Source organism: Sinohyriopsis cumingii, chromosome 18 (assembly GCF_028554795.1).
Source record: "Sinohyriopsis cumingii isolate HCF-2022 chromosome 18, ASM2855479v2, whole genome shotgun sequence".
NCBI lineage: Eukaryota > Metazoa > Mollusca > Bivalvia > Unionida > Unionidae > Sinohyriopsis > Sinohyriopsis cumingii.
The window spans coordinates 102,843,996-102,861,344 of NC_142978.1; the positions used below are offsets into that span (position 1 = coordinate 102,843,996).

Consider the following 17,349-nt stretch of genomic DNA (forward strand, 5'->3'; position numbering starts at 1 on the left):
ATCTGAATAAAGCCAAATCTTGAAAAATATTGTTTCGAAACATCGTTGTATTCCATTAAAACCAGATAATATCACCGTTTGATCAATTTATGAGCCATGAAATTTCTCTTTCGAACTGAGATACCCTGCCATTTTCCAAATGTGTACGAACTAATCCGAGGCTGATCTGCGACATACGTGGGTCAAACCGATTTCAATCGAAACCGGCACACAAGATTTGATGACGTCACCGTTGTAAACCTACGATGCTAACTCAACTCTATGTCAGATTGCTTTCAGCGTAATTTCGGGTGCCCGAGTGACCGAGTCGTCTCAAGCGCTCACCGTTACGGATCATTGCCATCTCACCTCTGTCTGTGTGAGTTCGAGTCTCGAGTTCGGCCAATTTGGGTATGTGAGAAAGCTTGCTAGTAGTTTCTCGTGGGTCGGTGGTTCATTCCAGGGCTTTCCTGGGTTATTCCTCCACCATTTATACTGGTCGCAATGTATAGCCTAACTTGTGCTGGAACATGGCGTTAAACCCTACAACAACAACAACATCAGCCCAGTTTTTGCTTCATTGTATATTTCAGCGCCCAAGCTATTTCTAATATTCACCAGAGGCTTATTTGTATCGAATTCACACTTTTTCTTTACAGAGCCACTTGCAAAATGAGGACCTGTCTCTCTTCATTCCCTCTGGAATCAATTTGTGTGCCACGTGCAAATGTTGTTTTTATTAAATTATTCACGAACGGAATTTGTCGAATGTATCATATGACTACTTTTCGAGCACTCCGGAAAAATATCGGAATTACGGGCGACTTCGTTTACTGAATTAAGGGGTGACACCTCTTAATTCTAAACTGAATATTTGAACGTCATTTAAACATAACATCTTGATTATTTCAGAGAACCTTTTATGTCAGACTGCTTTTCTAACAAATCATTTACAACTTCCAAACCTTAGTTAGATTAGACGAATTGTGAAATTTATGATAACTGCGGCATTAGGGCTTTATAAATCAAAATCACACACACATGCGAGCACGCGAGCACACACGCAAACATTTGCAGAATTCATCGTTACAACCATTGTCTTGAAAAGTATGATTAATGTTTGACTTCAATCCAGATGGCACAACTGTTACAATATTCAGTTTCCGTTTCAGTCTTGCACCTCTGCCAGGGAATTAGCCGTTCAAAAAAGATCGCCAGAGGCTTCTGTCCTGTGCCATCCCCTCGAGCTGACTCGAGGTTTGACGCATCTTGGAGATCTCCGTCTCAAAGTCGCGTCGTCAGGTGTTTCTTGTTCTTCCCCTTCTCTGCTTGCCTTGAGGGTTCCAACTCTATGCCTATCATGTAATGTTGATATCTTCCTCTACCGGACGCTAGGAGGTTGTCTGCAACAAGTTAGTGTTGCTGATGGTGTCTGGCCAGCGGATCGAGATAGTTCTTCTTAGGCAGCTGTTGATGAAAGTCTGAACTCTCTTTACAGTCGACTTGGTGGTTCTCAATGTCTCTGCTACATACAGTAGGACTGACTTCACGCTGCAGTTGAACCGTCTGATCTTCTTAGTCAAGGAAATTTCATTTGAGCTCCAGATGTTCAAGAGCTGTATGAAAGCAGCTCTCGTCTTTCCGATCCCTGCTTTGACGTTTACGTCTGTGCCACCCTGTTTGTTAATAATGCTGCCCAGGTACGTGAATGACTCCAACTCTTCCAGGCGACTTCCCTGCAGTTGAATGGGTTGTTACTGACATAATTGATCTTGATGATCTTGGACTTGTCTTTGTGGATGCTGAGGCGAACTTGTGCTGATATGGCTGCCAGTATGTTGGTCTTGACATGTATATGCTACTGACTGTGGGACAAGAGCTCTGGGTCATCGGCAAAGTCCAGGTCATCAAGTTGACTCCACACTGTTCTCTGGATCCCATTTCACCTCTCATTGGTGGACGTCTTTATAATCGAGAAGGAAGAGAAATGGCGACAGCAAGAAGTCTTGCCTCACGCCAGACCGCACTAGGAAGCTGTCTGTGTGCTGTCCTGCATGAATGACTCTGCCGCACATTCCGTTGTAAGTGTTCTTCATCAGTTTCACCAGCTTGGATGGGATACCGTAGTGACGAAGAAGTTTCCAGAGTGCATCTCGGTCCACGCTGTCGAATGCCTTCTCATAATCGACAAGGTTGATGTAGAGCGAAGAATTCCACTCCAACGATTGCTTGACTATTTGGTCCGTACACTATCTATTCTGCCCGCTTGCTCACCTCGTAACTGTGGGTCGACGGCCTCCTTCATCCTCTCCAAAAGGACCTGGTTGAAGACTTTCCCTGGTACTGACAATAGTGATTCCTCTGTAGATGAAGCAGTTGCTGAGGTTGCCTTTCTTTGGGATCTTGATGAGGTGTCCCTCTTTCCAGTCAGTCTGTATTTCATCTTCCTCCAAGATGTTCTCAAAGAGGGGGTATAGGATTTCCTCTGAATCCTATAGGTCTGCTCTGAGAGCTTCTGTTGGAATGTCATCAGGACTATCTGTCTTGCCGTTCTCCAGCTGAATGATGGCTTTCCTGATCTCGTTTCTGGTGGGTTTGTCACAGCTTATGTGGGGATCTGCATTTGCTGGGTATATTTCTGGGGGATTTAGTGGTGTTGGCCTGTTCAACAGTTCTTTAGAATGTTCTGCCCATCTATTAATTTGGTTTTCTGTATTTGATATGGTCTTTCCCTGCTTGGCCTTTGCGGGTCTCTCTGTTTTACTTTTCTTGCCGGACAGCTTCTTGTTGATGTCGTACGGCTTCTTCATGTTTCCATTTCCGTCCGCTTCTTCTGCCTCTGCTGCCAGTCCTTCAACGTAGTTCCTTTTGTCTATCTTGATTCTCTTTTTCACCTCTCAGTATACTCTTTTTGTACATGTATTTTTAGTTTTTGTCCTACTACTATTCACTGTTGCTTACTTCTGTTTACGCTCCTAGATTTTGCGCAATGTTTCGGATCAAATTCATTTTTCTGGTGGTGCTTCATGGAGCCTAGTATATCTTGGCATGCTGATTGTACTGCCTCCTTAAATTCTGCCATCTGTTGTTCGCGTTGTCTTCCACATCTTCAAAAAGCCATTGTAGCACTTGGTACTTGTTGTTAAGCGTCAGTCTGTATTCTTCTTTAGTTTTTGCATCTTTCCACAGGCTGATGTTATAAAATGTTTTCTTCTCTTTTGTACCCATCTAGTTCTTCTTCACCTTTAGTTTCAACCTTGGACAACTTAGTGGTGGCCAGATGACACACATCTTGCAGGGATCTTCTGAACTTCTTGGTTATGCAGGTGTGGTCAGTCTGATTTTCTGTCACATGGTCTGGTGATATCCAAGTGTTCTTGTGGATTCTCTTGTGCGGAACGATGGTACTCCCGATGACCAGGTTGTTCAGTGCACAAAAGTCTGCGAATCTCTCTCCATTTTCTTTCGTCTCGCCCAGGCCGTGGATCCCCATGGTTTGTTCATACCTGTGTTGTCTGACCCAACTTTGGCATTCAAGTCACCCTTGAGAATGTTGATGTATTTGTCTGGGAAGTTCTCTACTGGTCCTTATATTTTTCGTCGCCATCATTTGTTGGAGCGTAGCACTGTATGACGTTCATCTTTTCTTCCCCTTCTTGGTCCTAAACACTGCCGTGATGATTCTGAGATCGTGTAGTTCCCATCCTATCAGTGCATTATATGCTTGTTTCGAAAGCATGAGCTCCACCCCCTTTGTATGAGGCGCGTTATCTTCCTCATGTTCTGAATACAGTAGCATCTCTCCCGTCTTCAGTCTTCTTTGTCCAGATGGAATACGTCTCGTCTCGCTAATGTCCAGTAGGGATATGTTGTAGTTGGCCAGCTATGTTGCTACCTGTGCTGTTTTTCCTGATTCATACATTGTTCCTAGGTTCCATGCTGCGATGTTAATTCTCTTATTTGACAGAATGGTGGTCTGCTTTATGGCTTCCGATGGCTCGTAGCTTTCACCACATAGCCTCATAAGTCTTCCAGAATAAAACCCTTCCTCGCTCAGGCTTTCAGTTTCTAGTTTTTCTTCTGTTCGCGTTTTTGTAGCAAGTTGAGTTGTACAGGGTCGGGTTGCTAACCCCGCCCAACCCTCCTGCTACGATATTAAGATAAAGTATTGACATAAATGCAGATCGTCCATCATATTCCAGTTTTTCATATTTTACACCACTTTTGTTTTTACAATATATGACAAGCGATTGGACAATTCGTTATGGTAATTTTACAGAAAGTTCTCTCCGTTACAGTTAGTATGAGTACAAAAGCCAGATGCAGCCTCATGAAAATTAGAATTATTACAAATTTCAGTTAAGTACTGTCTGATAATTACTACAGGAAGCTGAGGGAGAGAGAGAGAGAGAGAGAGAGAGAGAGAGAGAGAGAGGTGTTATTGTAAAAGAAAAGGTAGCAAATCCGTCAGATTCCTTATTAAACTATTGTGTCAATTTCACAGAGTATTTGTTAATATTTGTTACCTTTTGGAAACAAATTTGAATTTTCTCGATTAATAAAGTATTATTTGATATAGGAAGGAACAGAAAGACGGATATAAGTCTTTCTATTGCTAGAGTACATCTATAACACTCAGATAAATACAGTATATAATAAATGGTGGAAATAGAACTCGTCCTTTATTCTCTTGATTGACCTTAAACATAATCAAAGAACCTCAAGATACATCCATCGGTAGCTTTTCCCATTTTTTCAGATTAAGAGATATCCAGGAATAGCACCGGCATGTAGTCCAGCTCTCTGATCTGCCTTTTATCGGATATCACAAAAGGCTGCTTTCAAGTGCACACATGTGGTAATTGCATACCTCAGCACTAAAAGTTTATGATGTATGTAAGTAGTTCTACATTTCAAAACATGTGTTTCATAACTGAAAAAGCAGTTGTCACTAGGAACGTTTTATCACACGTAATACAGCTAGATACACAAAACTTTCCGGTAAATTTATTTACCTATTTATATATGTGTGTGCAATTTTCGGTGTTGTTATATATATATATATATATATATATATATATATATATATATATATATATATATATATATATATATATATATATATATATATATATATATATATATATATATATTTATAATAATAATAATGAGGACTTTGTATAGCGCCTAATCTTTATAAGCTCTAAGCGCTTTACAACATTAGACATCACCTATATCATAAATAATATTTATAATGCTATGAATATGAGTACAAAAACAAACACCATGAAATTAGAAAACATAAAAACATGCTAAGAATATATAAGGTAGGAAACATTATTAGGTCTTTAGGTTTGTTCTTGCAGTCGAAATAAGTGAGTTTTGAGAGCACTCTTGAATGGGATCAATATGTCTTTGTGTCTCAGTTCAGTGGGCTATTCATTCCACGTTGCTGAGCCCTGGTATGCAAAAGAACGCTGTCCATATGACTTTGTTTTCATAGTGAGAATAAGGAGCGTACGTATCTCGCTGGTGTGTACACATGGGTGAAGTCGGATAGGAATGTTGGACTAGAGTCCGTCAGTGAAACGTAGCACAGAGAACAAATTTTGTGTTTGATTCTGGATCGAATGGATAGCCAGTGTAGGGTACAGAGCAGCGGGGAGATGTGCTCTGATCGTGGTACTCTAAGTATGATCACAACAGCTGTGTTTTGAACTTTTTGAAGTTTCTGGAGTATATATTGAGATGAACCAGACAAAATTGAATTACAATAGTCCAGTCTTGAAAGTACTAATGAAGACACAAGTGTTTTAGTGGCATCAACTGAAAGATATTTGCCAGTTGAGCTGATGCCTCTCAGCTCAAGATATCCAGCCTTGCATATGTTCATGACATGTTGGTGCAATGTGAGAGTACTCTCTAGAGTAACATCTAGGTTTCGTACTGATTGTGTGAATTTAATGTTGCTGTTGCTGATATTTATTGTTTGAGGTAAAGGATGGGAATGAGAAAGTCTTTGTGTTGTAATCAGAATGGCCTCATTTGTATCATCATTCATCTGCAGCTTTTTACATGTCATCCATTATTTCACATCCGAAATGCACCTCTCTACACCTTGGATGGTAGCATCAACTTCAGATGTGTGGCTAGATTTGTATATTTGGGTGTCATCAGCGTGCAATTGGTGACACACTGAATGATGATCTATGACACTTGAGAGTGGCTGAGTGTAGAGAATGAAGCGAACACGTCCGAGAACAGACCCTTGTGGAGCAGCACAACATAGATCAACTGGGCTGGAGATTATTCAATTTGTGTCCTGTTGACCAAATAGGACTTGAACCACAGTAGGGCTGTAAAATACATGCCAAATTCTTGCTTTAGATGGTGAAGTAATATATCATGGTATATTGTGTCAATGTTGCAGATAAATCAAGGAGGGTGAGGACTGTAGTCATTCGGTTATCCAAAGCAGAGAGAATGCCATTAACTACTTTCAGAAGAGTAGTTTCAATACTGTGGTAAGGGCGATATGCAGATTGTACATTGCTAAAAAGACTGTTTGAATTCAGATGAGATACAAGTTGGGATAGAACAATCTTTTCTAAGATTTGTTATATGAATAGAAGATTAGAAACTGGGCGGTAGTTCTTTAAATCGTTATGGTCTAGTGTTGGTTTCTTCAGCAGAGACTTCACAATGGCGATTTTGAAAAATGATGGAAATTCCCCTGATGAGATAGAAGTATTAATAACATCAGTTAGTGATGGCAATACTGGATCAAAGCACTCAAACAGCAATGATGTTTGAATTGTATCAAGTTCACGTGACTTTGGTGGACTCTTCATCAGGATTGTACTTACGAAATCCATAGAGACAGGTTCAAATGCTGTTAATGGTTGCCGCTCTAATTCTGTATCCCAACTGTATGGTGATGACGAGTCAATTGAAATTGTGGTGTCAAGCTTATCGCTAATGGTTTGTACTTTGTCACGGAAGAAATTTGCAAACATGTCCGGAAGGTCGACTGGACAGAAGGTAGTTGGAAGTGGTGTAGATTCGTTCCATGACATTAGCTTGTTAGTAATCTCGAAGAGCTCTCTGCAGCTGGAACTTTCCATGATCTTAGTAGTGTACTGGGCTGATTTCGCTTCATGGACTAGATTTGTGATATTCTTCTTAGCGGCTTCATATATTTGCTTACGAATAGTGAGTCTGGTGGAAAACCAAAACCTCTCAGCTTTACGGCGGCCTCTTTTAGCAGTGCAAAGTTGGTCCCTAACACTGCTATACCGTGGAGAACATTTTTGAATTGATACTCTGTACTTGGTAGCTGGGGCAGGTTTGTCGAGCAATGGGCGCAGGCAGTTATCGAGTTGTTCTGCTGTAGGAGGTAAGCAAGTTTTTAGCTTTGCTTGGATGTCATGCATTAGTTTGGTTCTATTTATCATTATTACGGAGGTTTCTATTAGTTGCAGATAAAGGTGGAGGGTTGGGAACTGATATGTCAAGATGGCATATAATGCAGAGGTCATCTGATGCAAGTTCATGGGATACCAGGGAGGACCGTAGTATGTTAGCATCAGGTCTATGAAGAATCCAGTCTAAAAAGTGACCATGTTTAAAGGTTGGTTAACTGACTGTTTGAGGTTGAAAACATTAATGGAATCTATGAGTTTTGATGTGTCTGGGTTTCCAGGACAGTCACAGTGAAATCTACAAGAATAATCAGGTTGCCCCCTATCGAATTTCCATACTCTTGGAGATTCGGAATATGATCCAAAAATATAGATTTAGTGAGCTTGTTTTTTCTACCAAGAGGAGGGTGGTATAAAAAATAGAAAAAATGGACTGACCTTTGCTCCATTGTGAGTGGGGTTTGGACTAGTTCAAACGATGTGTGGTCGAAATTGAATGTTGTGGTGTGGTTAAGACGTTTGATCATGGAGTTCTTTGTGATGACAGCAATTCACCTCCGCGAGAGTTACGGGGGAACGACTTGATGGAGTACCCAGTGGGTGTTAGATTCGCGCACTTGGACTCATCGCCTGATGCTTTTAGCCATGTTTCTGTCAGGAAAAAGACGTCAATATTCTGGTCGTTGATAAAATGAACCATTTCTGTGCGCTTTTCCGGTGGTCCTACTGATTGGGCATGAATAATGCAATACGCAGAGGTGTCTCTTGGATAGTTGACAGAAAGGTAGAAGAATTAGTAGGGATTTCAATTAGGCTATCTAAATTATTGGTCGAATTTTTTAACTGTTGAGTCGCAAAGGGCATAAGGGAGATAACTGGAATTCTTCCTGTTCTACGCCGGCCAGTTTTGAAACAATGTTCCTTTATTCGCTTCTGTTTACATTTAGGTAATGATGAATGTAGTCCCGGTTCGTTTTGTCTAGAGCACAATGTAGTGTGGAGAGCCAAGGAGTGGTCATTGAAGGCAATTAATGAGGGTCCATCATAGCATAAACGGGTTAACTGGCGAGTATCACGTGATTGTGGTTTGTTCAAAAACAAAGGAAGTTGTAGCAGTGGAGCAAGACAGCTGACAAAAAGTATAATTGTTATCGTTTCCAAAACAAGGAGATGAAGAAACACATACGAACTGAACAACCAATACATAATGAACATAACTAACGTGGACGAAGACAGGCTACAAGCACAAATATCATGAAAACGGCACACAAAAACGGAGCAGCTGCTTGTATGTTTAATGGCTATTGATAATGTACTCAAGAAAGTCACCACCATCATCAAAAACATTTTCAAGTAGCAAATTCTAAGAAGGTCGAAAAATTTACATTTAAACAGTTGTTGTTATTGTTGATTTGATCGAGGAATAATTGTGAGTTCCAGTTTCGAACTCTGAAGATTTTATCTACATTAGTAGATGCCTGAATGATTTGATTGCTATTAATTCCTAATAAGTGCCTATTGTAGAAGGCTATGTATAATGTGTAAATGTCATTTCCAGCGATTTTAACTTCTGAGGTTTGTTTGAAACATTCATAATCAATGCTTTCTTTGTTGTCATTATTTGCAGTTATTGTCTCTTTCACTTGATTCGTGTACGTCCCGAAGTAATACACATGAAAATATGGAATTATAACAGTTTTTGTTTCATTCGTGTCCCTGGTATGGATACAGATACAGTTTCTCTATAGTTCATCTGAAGTATTCTAAATCCAATATGTCAGCTTTATCATTTCGGAGATATAAATACTGTTATCTAATCTGCTTTTAAAAAGACAATTAACAACAACAACAAACCAACAGTAAACATTTTATTAGTCAGCAGTTTTGTTAGAACAAAATTCCTTTCCTTGTTGTGCCGATGTCGGAAAAGATTCTGATGATGCTTCGCAACTTTCTTCTTGTCGTTTCAATTATGAACTTTCTGTTTTACGGCATTATGTTATAGATACATTGATATAAAATTCTTTCAAGTTTTTCACGACAATAGAAACATCACAAGTTGTTATGTATATTTGATTTAATTTATATTTAATTAAATTTAATTATCTGTTTGTAAGTTTTAATTTTTTAATATATTTTTAATTTTCTTACGTGTCAAAGTAATGTAGTGTTGTTTACTACGAATTTGATACTTTCTAGAAACTGGTTTGACCTTGACTCTTCAGTTGTAAACACCTAAAGTTGACCTAGTTCCCGACCTTTATTTAGAAGTCAGTGATAGAAGTAAACAACATTTTTTAAATTATCTATTCTCAATGTAATACTGGGGTTACGTGAATTTTTATTTGCAAACAGCCTCCATTACGCAATTCTGGGCTTTTTGAAATTGCGCATTACTTAGTATTTATAGTGATGCTTAGAGGGAGATCGCTTAATAACAAAGGTGTTCTTTTATTGTGACAGTTTGGAGCTATTTTAATGTTTATTCGAATTATTTGGATTCAAAAGGATTAATTCGTTTTCATGGAAATATAAGTGTTCTTACCGATTTCTTGGACAAAGACATTGCATTAAATTTTATTGGGAAATTCAGTCACCGGATTATTGTTTATGAATAAACCAGAACTGTAGACACAACAGCACAATAATAGCTACATTATACGTTATTGCCTTCCATCATGGATTCTTCGTCGGGACTCGAATTTGTATTCTAGGGTGTCGTTTAAAGACAACAACCAATATGCACAAACATTATACCAATATGAGCAACAGCGCACACCTAATCGCCAAAGCTAAGGTGCAATTCCCCTCTCTTCAAACCCCAACAATAGTTTAATTTTACTTCGCGGTGTACACGGTCGCATTTGAGAAGTTTCGGTCTTACACATTCTAAACATTCATGCAGTTTGTATTAGTTTGCTACTTTCATTGTCGGGAAACCTTAGTGCCATAGCCTAAATGTATTTTTAGCACTCGGTAACAGTGTTTCGACAATGAGACTCGTTTAAAAAATGTAAAGTGTTCAAATGCATGTCTTGATATTTATTTGGGACTGCTAAACCAGGTTAAGATGGGCAGACCAGGTTAAGATGGGTAGACCAGGTTATGATCAAGTACAAATCGTCTGATCGAGACACTGGATAGTAAGATGTGCTTTTTGCATTTTGTTTTGCCACACAAGAAGTTATTCTGAGCTTGTTGTGCCACAAAGTCCTCGTCGCTAGCTTGTTGTGTGGTTCTTGTTTTTGTTTTACATCATGAGACAAATGTGTGCAAAAACGTATTCTTGAAATCATTACCTCATTTAAATTAAAGTATAAGTGTCTGTTTGTACCGTTAAGTCCACGCTCAAGCACACCACCCCACTCTCTTTTTTTACTTCGTTGTATCTTTCGTCCTAATTAATATGTTTATTTGTGAGGGAAGGAAGTTACCAATATACTCTATTTTAAGCAAGTTATGCGTAGCGATAACCCCCTCACACCACCATTCACAAGCGCAGCCTTTCTCTAAAGCAATTCCCAGTCGCATGAAATTCGTCTCAGTTGTAAAAAGCTGAGGAAACATTAACAGTATGTCATCCTGAGTGCAACTCGTGGGTAGTAACACACCTTACACACCATTAAAACACAGCATTTCATTCGAGTGAATTCGTGACCGCTCCGGTGGCCTAATGGTTAGAGTGTCCGCCTCGGAAACGGGGGGTTCGAACTCCGGCCGAGTCGTCCTGGTGTCAGGATAATGTAACTGGGTGGGGTATGATACTACATGTCTGCGGCATGATGCCTCAGTAATAGAAACCACTGTAAACTGCCACACTGCAGACATCGTAGCGATATGACTGAACAATTGTTAAAGCTACGTTAAAAATCCAAAAACAAACACACTCGAGTTAAGTCGTTATTGGTCAAGTGGACTTAAATACGATGCAAATGGAGTTTCTTCTACGCTAAACTTAGCTCATTTTTTCTCTCATATTTACCACTGTCTTTATGCAATTATAGGGCTTGCCATCAAAATTGACAATTAAAAAATCTTTTTATGACGGAGAAATCATTCTAAATTATGATTGGATGTGAGAAAGTATCTGTTTTGTTTAAGATTATGCCTGCTGTAGATGCACAATCCGTGATGATTTGACAGTAGTTAGCTTACACCGCTATGTCCCTGATTAAATTAAATGAATTATTACAGATATCTCATAACGAGATGAAACTAAGGACGGGTGTCTACTGAGTAGGTGCATTTGAAAAATCGTGTTCCACAAAGTATGATCTGTTTATTTTTCTCCTTTAGTCCTCACAAATAGGGAAAGACGTAGTGCGTATAGAAGGTACAAGCAATTCTGTGGTGCTGAATTCAATGACAAAATATTACCTGAATGTTAGTCCTATTTTTAATACCATCATATAAAATATACGAGGATAAAGAAGTTCAACCTGCAAACAGAAAACATGTTAGCATATGCAGTCAGCAAGCCGATCTAAAAAAAATAATGGATACATCCGGGTAAATGTGAATAACATGTCTTAATCTACCTGGATGTCAGCTAACTGTGCATAAAATATAACCAGGACCTAATTGTGTTAAGTACTTGCCTACAAAAATGTCTACTCTAGACCTTAGATCCGCATTTCAAGTTACATATCTGATATCAACCTTACTTCAAATCGGTCATAACCAACAGGTCTTATTTCTGACCTGCCTTACACTGCGAGTAAGCAACGTATCATATTTCTGTCTAGATAGATGCCGTAGAAAAATATACGACATTAAATTTAAGCAGGATGATCATACGCCAATTAGCTATGTTGTACCACTGTTAAATGCAAAATGTAATTAAGGCGACATCTACATACTGTATTCTGCTAACACGGAGCCGGTTCGTCAACTTTAGCAAGGTATGCAGGCTGAAGCAAAAGAAGAACTTTTCTCACATTCTATGGTAATATTTTACTGTGCAGAACACTGGTAAAGTATCTATCTTTCATCACGTGACTGGTTATTTTGTCGCATGACTGATCTGCAAGTGAAGTGCAGACAAGGTGACCAACTTCCCCGAACTCAATCATCACTTTCTCTCAACAATCAAAATAAATATCGACAGAGTCACATTTACGTAGTAAAACGAGCAGAGATTTTAGTTACTGCCTGGCAAACAGATCTTTACCCACTGATTAATCTTTGCTATATGGAACGCTTCTCTGGTCTGATCCCGAGTCGAAAAAGCCGTTGAGTTGTTTATTATTATTATTATTAGTAGTAGTAGTAGTATTAGTAGCAGTACTTTAAAATTTATGATGTAATTATTATTTCTTGAAAGGTCAATCAAGTTTAGATCCAAGTGGACTCGAGAACTACCATTTATTTTCTGTCTTTCTCCATTAACCTTATGGATAAGAGTGGGTTTTAGTTTGTTGTTGTTGTAGGGTTTAACGCCATTTTTCAGCATAAGACAGGCTATACATGGCGGCCAATACAAATGGTGGAGGAAGAACCCAGGAAAAGCCCGGAAAGAACCACCGACCCACGAGAAGCAACTGGCAAGCTTTATCACGTACCCACATTGACTAACAGGTGAGATGGTAGTGATCCTTAGCGGTGAGCGTTTTAGAGCACTCGGCCACTCGGGGTTTCTTTACTTTGTTGTACTTGTTTATATTTGTTATCAAGTACAGGCTATATAGAGTACACAAGATGGAAGCTGTGTATTATATTTTTAGCGGTCTCAAACAGTTATTACTGTTATTTATTTGACTGCTGATTCGTATGTAACCGTCCTAAACCTAATAATACATGTTGTTAAAGATGAAGAAATTTACTTTTTTTCATTTTCAAAGTACAATTAATGTGGCCATTCGTACGCTTTTACAACGGACCGTTTGATTGTGGTAATTTTATGGCCTATTGTAGTGGATTGTGGTATTTGTATGGCCTATTGTAGTGGTCTGTGGTATTTTTATGGCCCGTTGTAGTGGATTGTGGTGTTTTTATGGCCTTTGTAGTGGATTGTGGTATTTGTATGGCCTATTGTAGTGGATTGTGGTATTTTTATGGCCTGTTATAGTGGATTGTGATACATTGTAGTGGGTTGTAGCGGGCTGTGGTCGAGTGTGGTACATTGTAGGGGATTGTGGTGGATTGTAGAGAATTGCGGTGGACTGCTAGATTATAGTTGATTGTGGTACAGTGTAGTGGACTGTAGCGGGCTGGGGTCGATTGTGGTACATTGTAGTGGATTGTGATGGATTGTGGTAGATTGTAGTAAATCGCGTTGCGGCTTAGTTTTTGTTTAGTTAAGTGAGAGAAAAAAATCTTTCATCAAGCATCTAAGATGGATACAAATATTTTCCTAAATTCTGACGTACAAATAAAATGTTCCAACCCTGCACGGATGCATGGGAAGGATTATATTACACAATATGTAGACGGTGTTTGCTTGTATGAGTGAATAGTTTAATATACGGCATATCATCCAGAGGGCCAAACCCAATATTTTTACCCAAGAGATGAACTATATCCCTCATTCACTCGAAATCAGAATGTTTAAAATTTTTTCAATATGATTATTTCACGCTCAAACGCTCAAATGGTTGTGTGTGTGCTTGCGTGCGTGCCTGTATGTATATGTGTATGTATGTATGTATGTACGTACGTACGGTTGTATGTATGGTTGTATGTATGGTTGTGTGTGTGTGTGCGTGCGTGCGTGCCTGTATGTACGTGTGTATGTATGGTTTGGGTTTAGCGGCTTGTCAGCACATTTCTGACAATAAATTTATATTCGAAACATGTAACGATACAAACTGCAAGACAATTAAGACAAATTGTTCCAAATAGATGTAAACATTTATCCCCACAAGATAAAGGTAGGGGAAATTCAAACAAATTACATAGAATGCTTCACATGAATAATAGTTTCCGACTAAACAACTGTCAAATTAGCACTTTTATTTCGATTTTCCGTTAAGTCAGCATCCATTTTCCTTTATCGTACTAACAGTTTAATGAATTTAAATCACTCGCATGCTAAAGTACAGATTTATAAATTTAAATCACTAGCACGCTAAAGTACAGTTTAAAATTAATATTAAGAAGATTACATATAAATATACGTTCTGGTGAATACTTATTAGTTTGCATAACATGTACTCTTTATTGCTGAATGGATAGTATAAAAGAAAAATCATAACCGTGGTGCGCGCACACACGCACACACACATACCTAACACGCCAAATATACCTTTAAGGTACAGGTGATGTAAACTCTGTAGGAGCTATTTTAAAATATATTAACATCATTATGGTAACAAGGCACGAAAGAGAACAATTTACAACTAATACTGTGAAAAGGCAAGCAAGTTCACACCGATAATACGTATAGTTAACATTTAGCAAAACAAGATCCAGCTGCAATCCCATCGTTGCAATCCACGTGTGATATTCCGCTACGCTTCTCTCGTACATGTTGCTGCCTATGCAGAAATTTCCTCGTTTCTTTTATTCGCAAGCCTAAACAGAAATTCATCGACAACACAACATAACAATCTCCGACACAACAATGAATGTGCCCGTTTGATCAACATATTAGTAAGTATGCTGGGAAAAGAAACTTTGATTGTCTCATTCAAACAGAGTAAAATGACATGTTGGGTCACAATGGCGAGAAATATTTACTCCCGTTCTCAGTGACTGGTTAAGTAGATTTACGTATATTCATGCGAAACGAGCAAATCTCCGCACAGGCGCCACTGGTGAATGTAACGTAGTCGAGCTGACCCTTTGAGACCGGGCAGGGTTTTAAAGAAACAATAAACACGTTCGTGGATGACAAATGACAATATATTAAACACTGGTAATAATGATATGAAAATAACACAGAAAAGCATATAAAATGAATATAAAACACATATGAAATATACTTTGACTACTATGTCACATTCATGTAGTCAAAAAGTTCTAGCAACTACATATAAACTTCATGTATACAAATATCTCTAGCAAACTTGCATATAAACAAATGCTTGTTACAAACCCATATAATCAACTACTGGTTGCAAACATTTATGTAGTCAGACACTACTGTCATAATTCACATGTAGTCAAACCACTACTTGTTTTTATGCTTTTACTTGTAGTCAATACACTACTTGTTATTGTGCTTTACTTGTAGTCAATACACTACTTATTATTGTGCTTTACTTGTAGTCAATACACTACTTATTATTGTGCTTTACTTGTAGTCAATACACTTGTTATTGTGCTTTACTTGTAGTCAATACACTTGTTATTGTGCTTTACTTGTAGTCAATACACTTGTTATTGTGCTTTACTTGTAGTCAATACACTACTTGTTATTGTGCTTTACTTGTAGTCAAAACACTACTTGATTGGAAAATACATGTTGACACGGCATTCTCTCTGGCACGGTCACTTTCCCCTCCGCACTTGTACCCGTACGTTGGCACTGAATTGCTGGGTTATACTAGTAATGGTACACCAGACGTCATGGTATCCAGAAGCCCATCCGGCTGCTCATACCCGGCGAGCTGAATATGGAAAATAAACACCTTTCCAATAGTCTAATTTAATTGGAATGGGTTTTTGTTGCAACTACTTTAAGAATATACGATAGGTACGAAGTATGACATAGGAATGCTATGCAATAAAAATGAATATACGTAATGCTATAACATTAATACATACATAATATGTTTTCGAAATTAGTCGTGATAACGACTAGATGAAATTAACTCGCTACCACATTGCCTAGGTTATATCTTAACAGACTGAATTGCAAATACGATAAACGATGTGACCACATAATACAACAATGAACGTGCTTTTACGAAACTGAATAATTATTGTAAATAATAAAAAGAGTTGACTAAAATCATTCGACTCACCCAACTGTTTGGCTCTAACTAAATTACAATGGCACCTGCCCGACAGCTGAATATGTTTAGTGCTTCTCTCTATATTGGCTGTGCCCTTCAATATCTCTACCCGATATATATAGTAGTGCGCAATAACATATTTCGCACGTGCCGCGCGAGCAATAAAAGCGTCACGCGATACGACGAAAAATTACATTTACAGAAGTATTACGGCGCGTGAGACAACCTGATTTTATGAAAAGTATGGAAGACTAAACGAGCCATATCGGGCATTTCGTAACACACCTTCCCCCCCCCCTTCAGAAAAGTATACCTACTTTTTAAGACGACGAAATCACACGATATGGTCAACAGAATGGTTCAATTTCTACTGAGATAATCTGCACCTACATTTTCCGTGCCTTTGATGGATTCAATCCGGAACCTGTAAGGTTGTAAAGATAAGGCCCATCGCATCAACCGTGAATTATTAATTTTGGCCTTATTGAGGTAAAGTAGAGGCTGATGGTCTGTTTCCAAATTGAATTCTCGGCCATGGAGGTAGGTTTGGAATTTATTCCCCAGACTGCTGCTAAGTAGTCTTTTTCTATTACCGATAAATTCCTTTCTCTCGGAAGTAATTTCCTGCTGCCGTAGGCGACTGGGAGTTTGTTCCATCCTGTTCCTGTAATAATACCGCCCCTAGTCCTAACTCTGAAGCATCGGTTCTCATAATGAACACACTGTTCAGTTCTGGCAACTTTAGTATGGGGGCTTCTGTGAGCAGCTTCTTTAAAGTATTAAAAGTTCTGTCCTGATTCTCCCCCCCCCCCCCCCACACACAGTGAACTTTATTTGACTGTCCCTTTTTGGTCAGGTCTGTTAAAGGACTGGCAATGGCCGCGAAATTAGGTATGAATTTACGACAATATCCTGCCAGGCCAATACATGACCTAACTTGCTTCTTTGACACAGGTGGCACTGAATCCCTGATTGCTGCAAGTTTCTTGGGGTCTGGTTTCAACTCGTTTACCCTCCCAACTACGTGTCCCAAACATTCTAAACTTCCATAC

At 38.8% G+C, this 17,349-nt stretch overlaps 1 protein-coding gene across 1 annotated transcript in view; it reads right to left on the reverse strand.

Moving 5' to 3' along the window:
- Positions 1-14,521: 14,521 nt before the first annotated feature.
- LOC149777615 (L-gulonolactone oxidase-like) overlaps positions 14,522-17,349 on the reverse strand; it is a 37,524-nt gene continuing 34,696 nt past the window's right edge. Inside the window, exon 13 of the transcript XR_016416194.1 lies at positions 14,522-15,949. The gene's annotated coding sequence lies outside the window, so the exon portion shown is untranslated. The remainder of the gene's footprint in view (positions 15,950-17,349) is intronic.